Raw genomic sequence first — 10,876 nt, forward strand, 5'->3', positions numbered from 1 at the left:
AATTCCAAAACCAAAATTCTCTTTCCTGACCCCAACTCTCCCATAGTTGGTGATCTCCCAATAGAAGGTAAGCTTTTCAAGGTCCCAGGGCTCTTTCACTGTTGTCTCTGAATACCCAGTACCTAGCACAATGTCTGGCACATAGCTGGTTCTTCATAGATGCTTTTTCTTTTATTTACTGTTTTATATTCACAGACCGAATGCATTGCCTATTCATAAATCTTGATACCTTAATTATGCCTTAACTATACTAGATGCTAGATACATTCTGATTGAATTAGACAGGTCAGACCTTTAAAAGTGAAGCAGAATTGTAGAATTATAGAGCTGGCAGAGCCCTGGAGATCAAAGAGAACTCCCTCCTAAGTCTTCGTGGAGTGGAGCTTCCAAAGCATATTTTATAGCAGTTCCTTCCCTCCCTCCATTCTTTCCCCATAATATCAGGCTTCGTTTTTTCTGCACCTCAATAACCTGTTCCCTATCATTGAAACCTCAGGTGGCTCCAGCTGTTCCTGTCATTCACATCATCAACCTTTCCCTTCTGGGAATTCATTTTTCCTGAAGCAGCATTTTAGCACCAGATTAGCCACTAGTCCATTAGCGCTTTTATCACCTAGCAATATTTGCCATCCAAAGGGCTGATTAGCACAGTTGCCATCTATTAAGGTGAGATTCATTGGTGGCTTTCAGTCAATTGTCATACTGTAACCCGGGTCTTAATTACACAAAATGGTTTTGGATGGTTAAGTAGATGTGCTGCTAGGGCTTTCAAATTCTTGTTCCCTGAGCTACTGCTGCTTACCCTGGGTACATTTCGTTTATATCTTTTCCCAAAATTCTAATTTTCCAACTACTCTTACTTTTTGACCCCTGTTATATATTTAACAAATATTTTCTAAATTGAATTCAGTAACTGGCTATAAGTAGATATATTGTATACAAAATATAGTGTAGTGTTTCTTAATAAAATGAATCTTTACCAATGGTATTGTAATATCTTACTGGGCTGTGTCATCCAGTCAATGTGATTGTTTTTAAGTTGTGTTTGGGTCTTTGTGACCCTATTTGGAGTTTTTTATCAGAGATACTGGAGTGGTTTGCCATTTCTTTCTCCAGGTCATTTTACAAATGAGGAAACTGAGTCAAACAGGATTAAATAATTTGCCTAGGGTCACACAGCTAGCAAATGTCTGAAGTCAGATTTGAACTCAATAAGATGAGTGAGTCTTTCTGGTTTAGCACTCTATTCATTGTATATTGTAATGTACATGTGCATTGTAGCTGTCCCCAATGAATGTGATAATATAACCAAAATACCATGTTTTATAATATTTTTCCTGTGAAGTTATTATTTTCTCATAATTTTCAAAATAGAAAACATAGAGATCCTTTACTTTTCAAGAAGCTAGAATTACTATCAACCTACTCACCAATTACATGCAACTTGGTCATTTTATTCATCCCCTGAGAAAGAGAATTGCATCTAAATTATCTCAGACCCAAATGTTCAAGGGCATATTCTTTAAAATATCTGAGGAAAAATATTTCATATTTATTTCTGGCAACTTCTTCTGAAATCACTTCACTTCAATTCAAGAAACATATGTGTGTTTTTTTTTTTTGAGGACATAGTAATATTATAGTTTTCCTTCAATTACATTTAAAAATAACTTTAAACTTTCATTTAAAAAAAAAAAAAGTTGAGTTCCAAATTGTTTCATTCCCTTCTCTCCTCCCCAAGCAATTTTATATAGGTTTTAGATGTGCAGTTATGCAAAATATATTTCCATATTGGTTATGTTATAAAAAGAGACACATACCAGAAACCCCCCCTCCCCCCCAAAAAACCACAAAAAAATAAAGTGAAAATAGTGTGCATCAATTTGCATTCAGACTTCATCAGTTTTTTTTCTTCTGGAGATGGATAGAATTTTTCATCATGAGCTCTCTGGAACTGTCTTGGATCACTGTAATGTTGAGAAAAGTTAAGTCATTCACAGTTATCATCATACAATATTGTTGTTACTCTGTACAATGTTCTCCTGATTTTTCCCTGTTTCACTTTGCATCAGTTTGTATTAGTTTTTCCAGGTTTTGGGCCTTTATCAGAGACTCTATTAAAAAAATTCCCTTCCCCCAGTTTTCTGCTTTTTTTTTTTCCTGCTTTCTTTCTAACCTTAAACTTTAAAATTTAATTCAATCAAAATGATCCATTTTATATCCTGCAATGCAATATGCTCTTTGGTCATAAATTCTTCCCTTCTTCAGAAATTTGACAGGTAAACTATTTCTTGTTCTCCTAATTTGCTTAAGATATCACTCTTTATATATTTAAGTCATGTACCTATTTTGATGTTATCTTGCTATAAGATATAAGATGTTGGCCTATATCCAGTTTCTGACATATTGTTTTCCAATTTTCATCAGTTTTTTTTTTTTTTTCAAGGCCACATAGCTAGTTAAGAGTTAAGTGTCTAAGGTCAGATTTGAATTTAGGTCCTCCTGACTTCAGGACCGGTGCTCTATCCACCGCTACATCTAATTGCCCCTTCCCAACAATTTTTGTCAAAGAGTGTCCCCAAAGCTCAAGAAACATGTATTAAGGGTCTACTACATTCAAGACAGGTAAGTGCCTATGAAACAAATGCGAAAAATGATATAGTTCCTATCTTCACCTAGCTTATAGTTCAGTGGGGGATATGCCATGAGTATAATACAAGGTAGAACATGACAAGGGAAGAGGAAAGTCCTGGATAAATTGCTATAATAAATAGCTGGAGGGAGAAATTACTTTTAACTTGATTTACCAAAGCTCACATATCACAAAAATCAAGTTGAATACCAGCTTTTTAGGGAGCAGAGTATTCTTGGAAAAATTGTTGTCATCCTAAAAGCACTAAAAGTTTTTTTTGTTGTTTTTTGCCATCTCCAGCTTTCAAAAAGTTATTCAGGAAGAAGGTTCAAGTTGGATTGGATAGAGGATTCAATTACATGCTAAATAAAACTCTGTCCTACATCCTGTATTATTGACCCATTAGCAGGCTAGGGAAGGTTTCCCTCATGAATTGAAGTTGCTAAGGGCAAAATCAGGATGAAGGGTAACATGGAGGTATGAAAACAATAATTGGTGGAGTCAACATGACCTGGGACAAAAAGTTCTGGTTCTAAAAATGAGGGTTACTGGACCCAAACTTTAACTTTGTTCTTTAGTTACTATTTGGCCATAAACAAATCTTGTGATCTCCTTAGGACTAAATTACCTGATTTTAATTAAAAGATTCTGGGCCAGATGATCTATGAAGTTCATTCTGATATCTACATATATTTTTCTAGGGAACTCTAATTAAAAAACTAGAAAGTGTCCTTTGAGTTTTAGCAAAAGTAATATCTCTTAGTTAGATCATGCGTCCTGATTTGGGGTTTAAAAAGCAGGATCACCAATTTAAAGGCAAGTGAAAGGGTGGGAGTAGCAGAGACTTTAAAGGACACTATTAACAATTCCTTCAGGTTGCTCAGAAGTCTTAGATGTGCCGATCTAAAAGTGCTGGGGTGCAGGTTTTGAATCAGGTTTGATGGAGTTTTTTCCATCTTAGTTAAGATTCCTGAGGAAATTTAAGGCAAAAGAGATGGCAAGAAAATAAAGAAAATAATAACATTTCAAACGATGTCATCCATTGAGTTGGTTTTGGACAAGATAAGGTACAATAGAAATGAGGAGCTAAGAATTTGAATAGATCATGGATGGTTTCAAAAATCTGAATGTATGTGGTACTATACAAATAAGGTTCAAAACTTTGCTTTTTATGCAGAAAGATTCTAGCTGACCCTCACCATGGGGTCCCATTTACTAGCCCAATATCTTGAATCCCACTTTTCCAACAGTAATAGTAGCCACAGCCTGTTAAGCTCCTTAATTAAGCTACCTAACTACTAAATTACTAGTTTGGGACTAGTTACCTAGATCTCAGAGTTGCAGATACCAGAGATCTCCTGCTTACTGGCCTTTTGGCACTGTCATTGCTGGAATTATTTTCTGTGTTATTTGCAGAGCCTGGGTATTTCATCTGAGTAGTATTCATGTGTGTACAGTGAGTGCCTGCAATTTTCCCCTTGAATTCCCTCCTCACCTTCCCACTCCCTAAGCCACAAAAGCCTTTCAAACAAGGGACTGCTGATCCTGCCTGTGTGCCCTATCTTACCCCTTTTTGCTATCACAGTTGTCTGTGGGAAAACAGATTTCTCACCTCTGCAAAACTACAAGTTAGCATGGTACCTCCCAAACTCACTGTACCACCTATGCCTACCAGAATTTGCCCATTATGGAAGCTTTTATAGTTTAGGAAAAGGAAGCAAGATGATGCAGTGGATAGAATATAGATCCTGGAGAGATGGCTTGAAATCCTGCCTCAGACACTGAACTTGATTAAGCCACTTAATCTTTCTTTGTCTGTTTCCTCATCTGCAAAATGGGGATAATATTAGCACTTGTCTCACCGGGTTGTTGTGAGGATCAAATGAGATAACATAGATATAGCACTTTGCAAACTTTAAGGTACTTTATGAATGCTAGCTATTATTAGAAAACCACTTAAGGTCTCGTATAGCCCTTGTGATTTTCTGCTTATTTTGGGCAAACCAAAGGTGATACTTTTGTGACTCTTTGGGGATTTACTGAACACTTCTTGTCCCAAATAGCCCCGGAAAGGGTGGGGTGGGGAGAACCTGGCAAAATTTCCAAATTTGTCCCTAAAGCTTACTGGAGGGAGCTGCCAAGAGAAACTAAAAAATAGCTGTCATATGTGTTTATGAAGTCAGTATTCTTATATTTAAAAATGGGGAGGGGCAGTCTAGCTCAGGGCACTTGGCCACAGGCTGGAGACAAGGCCCGGCAGGGAGCTCTAATCCTGGATTTCTTGCCAGCTTGATGGGTGACCTGGGGCACAGGACTTAACCTCAATTAAACATCTTATGAGCCTGAACACTTGGTAAACCTTAGAGCAGGTCAGTGAAATCCATCTGTTACTTAAAGTAAGCTGGGATCTCATTCCAGCAAGGGGAGGAGAAGGTGACTTGCTGCCCTATGTGGCAGGATGGGACAGGTTGGATACAAGAAAATAATCATTATAAAAGGTCACATGGAGAAGAGCTCACCGGAATCTCCCCTTCCCCAAAAAAGGGGAATCTTGTGGCAAAAACAAATAAACAAAAAACTCATATGAGACCCATATGGGAGAGCTCTCCCATACTGGAGGTGAAGCCATGCTAATTAGGAAGGGTCAGCAGCCTCTGTGATCTATTCCTGATCCTTACATATTACCTTAAGCTTTCACGTTCATAATCCATGGCTTAAGGGGACAGGGGGGGAAGCAGGGGAAGTGTGCAGAAAGAGGTAGTGATAAGTTACTTATGAAACTAAGTCATGCTGATCCTGAAAGATGGGCCATTCGGAGTTATCAAGGGCATCCCAAACTGCACATTGGCAGTGGTACTTGCAGGCAAGCAGCTGGAGCTGGGACTCTAACCTTAGTATTTCATACTTGCTGAATTTGCTTCTACATGATGAGCAAAAGGGTGATTTTATATGCAGATAAAAAGAGCTTTCCTTGGGATTGAAGCCTAAGTGCAGGGGTGTGGCAACATGTGTAATAATTTAACTCTTCCTCCCCAATAATTGTATACTACACTTTTAAATTTAATCTGCATCCTTAGCATTTTCTCTAACTTTTATATTTTTAAGTCTAGATGAACCAAAAAATAGTAAATTAAACCCTAATTTATAGCACCTGCCAATTCCCAGGTCTAAATACTTACACTAATAATTTAACTCTCAGCTTCCTGGGCCAGTGCAAGCTGGCCCCAGCATACTCTCACCTAGCTCTCCTCCTGATGACTCAATCTTTTTTCAGAGCATCCGAGATCCAGAGCTAAGAAGGACCAGGAAGGCCATTAAAGTTGCAAGTTAAAAAGCATACCAGAGCAGTGAAATTGTTGTTCTAAGCTCTCAGAAGTGGTCAGTGGCCAGCTCAAGTCCAATGGCAGCCAAGTCCAACAAATTTCCTTTTTCTTTCTTAACACATTGTTATTGTAAAGACTGTTTCCGCCTGCTTCACGTCATATTCTTCTCAATCTAGAGCTGTAGGAGACCTCAGAAGCCACTTAGTTCAATTCCTTTTTCTTACACACGAGCAAAGTGAGCCGCACCTATACCAGGTGACTTGCTTCAGAGGTGGGGTTTAACCAGGTCCTCCGACACCATCACCAACCCTTTTTCTCCTATCCTATGCCGGCACGTAGAAGGAACTTTACTTTGGTTGAACTGTGAGCCTTCATCCCCAGCACTTTTCCTCCTTTTCCATGCCCTGCAAATAGAAGGCACTTTACTTTGGGGGAACTGTGAGTCCTCCTGGCTAACAGCCACAGGAACAACCCTGAGGCTGAGGAATAAGCTCTCATCACTGCAGGAAATGGCTAACGGGTGGGGGAAGGGGGAGCAGGACAGGAGTTAAGTAATAGAGCAATTGGAGAAAGGCCTGGATGGGGAGGAGCCCAGCGGGCTCTGGGTGTTGACCAGGAGGCCCAGTTGGTGCAGTGCCTGGAGCTGTTTTCTCCTGGAGATCAGCTTAAGTTTACTGAATGTCAGCTCCACTTTCAGACTGGCAATGGAGCCTGAGAAGAGAGGCAGAGATGGGATGGGAAGAATATCAACTTGGATTCCTGGCTCTGGCACCTCCCAACCCGGTGACTCCGGCCAAGGCACTTAACATGTCTGCGTCTCAACTTTTCATCTGTAAAATGGGCAGGATAGCGTTTGCATTTTCCGTTACATAAAGCTGTAGTTTTCAGGTTCTTGTCCCTGATCTGGGTAGTGGTGGAGGGAGAAAGGAGAAACTCGTGGGTGTGTTTGGGGGGAAGGCATGTCACAGATTGGGAGCCACAAAACAGGAAGGTAGGAGGGAGAAGTGAGGTCTACACTAATATCCTGGCAGGTAAATAGAAATCTGGGGTGAGGTTACAACCAGAAGCTCACAAAGACCCCCATCCTGGGGGTTACTCTGAAAGAGGTAAATGAGAGTTCAGGAGCAAAAAGGCCTGGGGCAGGCCAGCAGAGCAAGGTCAGGAAAACAAAGCCTGGGGCAGGGGCTGAAAGAGAGTGCCAGTTTATCCTGGGTGGGGAGAAGGGGCAGTCTATGAACTTTTAAAATTAATATTTTGATAACTTTTATTTTAATATAATTGGTTTCATTTGCAATCCTGTGCATTTCATTGTATGCATAGATTTCAGGGCCATGACATTAGAAAAATTAAAAAGGTTATTAATTAAATTAATTAAAAAATTAAAAAAACCCTGATCTAAAGCAGGGGATCATCCTGGAACATTTTCCTTCTATGAGGAAGGTGGGAGAAGATCATCACATCCCTTCTTCATTCGTCACATCCCTTCTTCATTTGGCTGCAGGCCTGGACAGCTATGAAAGAAGCATTTTGGAAGCTGTAAATGGGAACTCTATTGGAGGAAGAACTTGTAAAAATTTCAGCAAAGGAAGTTTTGCAAGGAAATGGAGGATGAGGAGTATGAGGCAGCTGGGGAATGAGGGAGGTATATAGTGGTCTTTCTTGTGGGACAGTATCTTCATTTTCCCCTGGTCCCAGAAGGAAAGTGGGAGGGACAACAGAAAGCAGAGGGAGACCACTACAGTCTCTGGGGGCCAGAAGAAGGATCACATAGACTTTCAAAGGACAATTCATCATCCAAATAAAATTCAAAGGCAAGATCAAGTGGGATTATTCTGTGGGAACCCTTACTGTAATGTCACTAAAGATGACTCCAAGAGACATTTTAATAGGGATTCAGATGTTAGGGATCAAAGAGTATGACATAAGCTTCAGAAGAGGCAAATTTATGATTTATTTTGGAAGTCAAATCTGGAAAGGAAGAAATGATAACTACCAGCTGTGGAGTAATGCCATTACAGAGACCATGGATAAGGGCTACTTACAAATTACTTAGCAATGGAAGAGTTGCCAAAGATGGCATCATTTCAGGGATAAAAAGACACTGCAATATTCTCATTTAACTGAGTAGAAGGCCTGGCACGTCATTACCATCTTTTGCCAATTTACATACACAGTTTGTACTGTATTCATTTAAGCTTGTTAGTCTGCTGCTTTCTCTTCCCAAGCCTTTGTTATAAATCCTTCTTGGATTTAGAATGCTTAATAGACTCAGGCTGTTTAACTAAAAAATCTCTGGCAAATTCTTTCTTTGTATCCAGGCCTTCTTTCACTAGCACCACTACTAGTTCAGGCCTTCATCACCTCACACCTTGAATACTGCAGTCTCTAGACAGTGTTTCTGTAGCTTTAATCTCTTCCCCTCCAATCCATCATACACATGGCTTCCTGATTAATATTCCCTGCCTGCCCCAGAACTCTTGAAAGCTCTCCCAATAAATTCCCAATCCTCTGGCCTGGCATCCAATAGCCTCCCATACAACCTAGCTTAAATGTATCTTCCTGGCCAAACAACCTGTTCTAAGAAAATTAGGGCATTGAGGAAGGAGCTCCTGTTTGATCCTGAAAGGAAATGTGATAATGTATTTATCTATATCTATAATCTATAATTTAAAAGAATCAGAGTTAGAATTGAACCTATAGGAATGGAAGCAGTGACCCACTGGTAGGAGTAGTTGGAGCAGCAGCTAACATTTATATGGTACTAAGTGCTTTACAAATATTTTTTGTGATCCTCCCCATAGCCTGGGGAGTTAAGCACATTTTCCACTTTAAGTTGAGGAAATAGGTAAACAATTTAAGTGACTTGCTTGAGATCACAGAGCCAGCAAATTTCTGAGGCCATGTTTGAACTCAGGTTTTCCTACTCCGGGCCCACAATCTAGCCATTGCACCATACAGCTCTTGGGTAAGAGGCTTCCACGGAGTGGGGCAACCTAAGACAACAGACAGTGTTTAATTAGGGACTGGAGCTCCCTAGTCTTTGATGACTGAGTAAACTGAATAGACTACAGAGGATCTCAGAAGAGAAGATGAGCTGCCCTGAATGGCTGAAGGGGGTGATAAGGAACTGAGGATATGCTCCGTCCAGCCCTCTGGTCCCTTCCTTCCACCTTGAAGCAGGAGTGTGGGTCCTCTGGGCACTCGGATCAGCAAAAGCCCATTTCTGGGCTTCCTTCCCACTAGAAGTCCTCGTAAGGGGATATTCTATCAATGTGCAAAGGTGAGCTGGATTTCCAGATGTCTGCCAGGCAAAATAGAGAGCCAGTTTCCCATTTCCCGTGGAGATCAGGCAGTCTTCACCATAATGTCTCATTGCTGATGACAAGTATGGCCTGACTGACCACATGTATAATAGCAATACAGCTATTATTATACACACATTCATACCGAGATTTTTATAATAACTGACTTATATAAAACAAGACTTAACTTTTTCTACTCTAGGTACCCGTTTGACCAAGAAATTTTTACGTGGCCCCTGGCATATAGGTTTATAAAATAGGTATATAAATCAAAATGTACTGATAATAAAACAGTAACCTCCCACCTTCAGTTATGAGACCCCAAATAAGGTTATGAATCACAGTTTAAGAAGCTAGGATATAGACCAATAGCATCTTGCCCTTATGTTATCTTCAGCATCATCTCCAAAGTATGCATGTTTTAACTTGGGCTGAGGGATGAGATATGAGATAACAGAGTAAAGATGGACTTCCATGACTTTCTAAGGTAGAAAGGGATCACATGATGTAATTTGGGTACCAGAGCCAGTATTTACTAAAGGGGAAGTTGCAAGCTGCTTTACCCTGTTTGGGAGATCTGGCAAGATCAGACTTTTGTATGTCACCAACTGCCAGTTTGAACTATATGTCCTGTAGGTTTCTGAAACTCAGTGTGTATAAAACAGAACTTATCACTACCCCCTAAACTCTCTTCTATTCCCAACTTAACTATTGCTATCAAGGTCAACAGCATTATCTCAATCACCCAGGCTCACAGTCTTGGGATCGTACTTGGCGTCTCACTCTCATTCACTCCAAGTATACAATCTATTAATAAATCTTGTGGTTCCTACCTTCATGACATCTCTTTCATGTCTCTTTTTCTCAACTCACATATCCACAGTTCTAATCAAACTATCATCAGCTGTCACTTGAGCTATTACAAAAGCCTTCTGCCTCAAGTTTCTTCCCACTGCAATGCATTCTCCACTTAGCTGCCAAGATGATTTTTCTAAAGTTTAAAAACGACTGACCATTTCACTCTCCTGCTCACTGAGCTCCAGGGTTTCCAATTATGTCTGGGATCAAATACTTCTAGGAGCTTTTGAGCATTTAAAGATCATCTTAACCAGTCCCTTTCTTACCTTCCCAGTCCTTTTAAAGTTTACTCTCCACACACTCTGACAGCCTATTATTGAAGCTTATTACTGTCCCACATCCACAACACTCCTCTCTTTTCTTCATGTCTTTGTTCTGATTGTGCTCAGACATAGTCTTCCACTATACCATTTTTTCTTTTAGAATCCCTGGCTTTTTAAAGACTCACCTCAGGTCTCACTTTCTACAGGATAGGTTTCCTGGTCTTCACAGCTTCTACAATCTACCCTTGAAAGATTACTTTTCACATAATCTCCCTGTATCTTGCACATTCTTATTTCTTCATATTATCTCTCTCATTTAAATGTAAGTTCCTTGTTGACAAGGATTTCTTTCTTTGTTTTTCCAGAACTTGGCATAATGCCAGCTATATAGTAAATAATAAATGCTTGTTGATTAATTTAGCCAGTCACTGAAATCCATGGACTTTAATGGGAATTGTTGAGCACCACTAAGCTTTTGGTTTACTTAGTAGTAGCAAA

At 39.8% G+C, this 10,876-nt stretch overlaps 1 long non-coding RNA gene across 1 annotated transcript; it reads right to left on the reverse strand.

Annotated features, from left to right (window-relative positions):
* Positions 1-1,433: 1,433 nt before the first annotated feature.
* LOC127555230 (uncharacterized) lies at positions 1,434-6,394 on the reverse strand. The gene is made up of 2 exons (XR_007952190.1): positions 5,812-6,394; positions 1,434-1,967 (listed from the first exon to the last, which is right to left on the reverse strand). It is a non-coding gene; the product is annotated as an uncharacterized LOC127555230 (long non-coding RNA).
* Between the last annotated feature and the right edge of the window lie 4,482 nt (positions 6,395-10,876).

This window comes from Antechinus flavipes, chromosome 3, assembly GCF_016432865.1.
Source record: "Antechinus flavipes isolate AdamAnt ecotype Samford, QLD, Australia chromosome 3, AdamAnt_v2, whole genome shotgun sequence".
Taxonomy (NCBI): domain Eukaryota; kingdom Metazoa; phylum Chordata; class Mammalia; order Dasyuromorphia; family Dasyuridae; genus Antechinus; species Antechinus flavipes.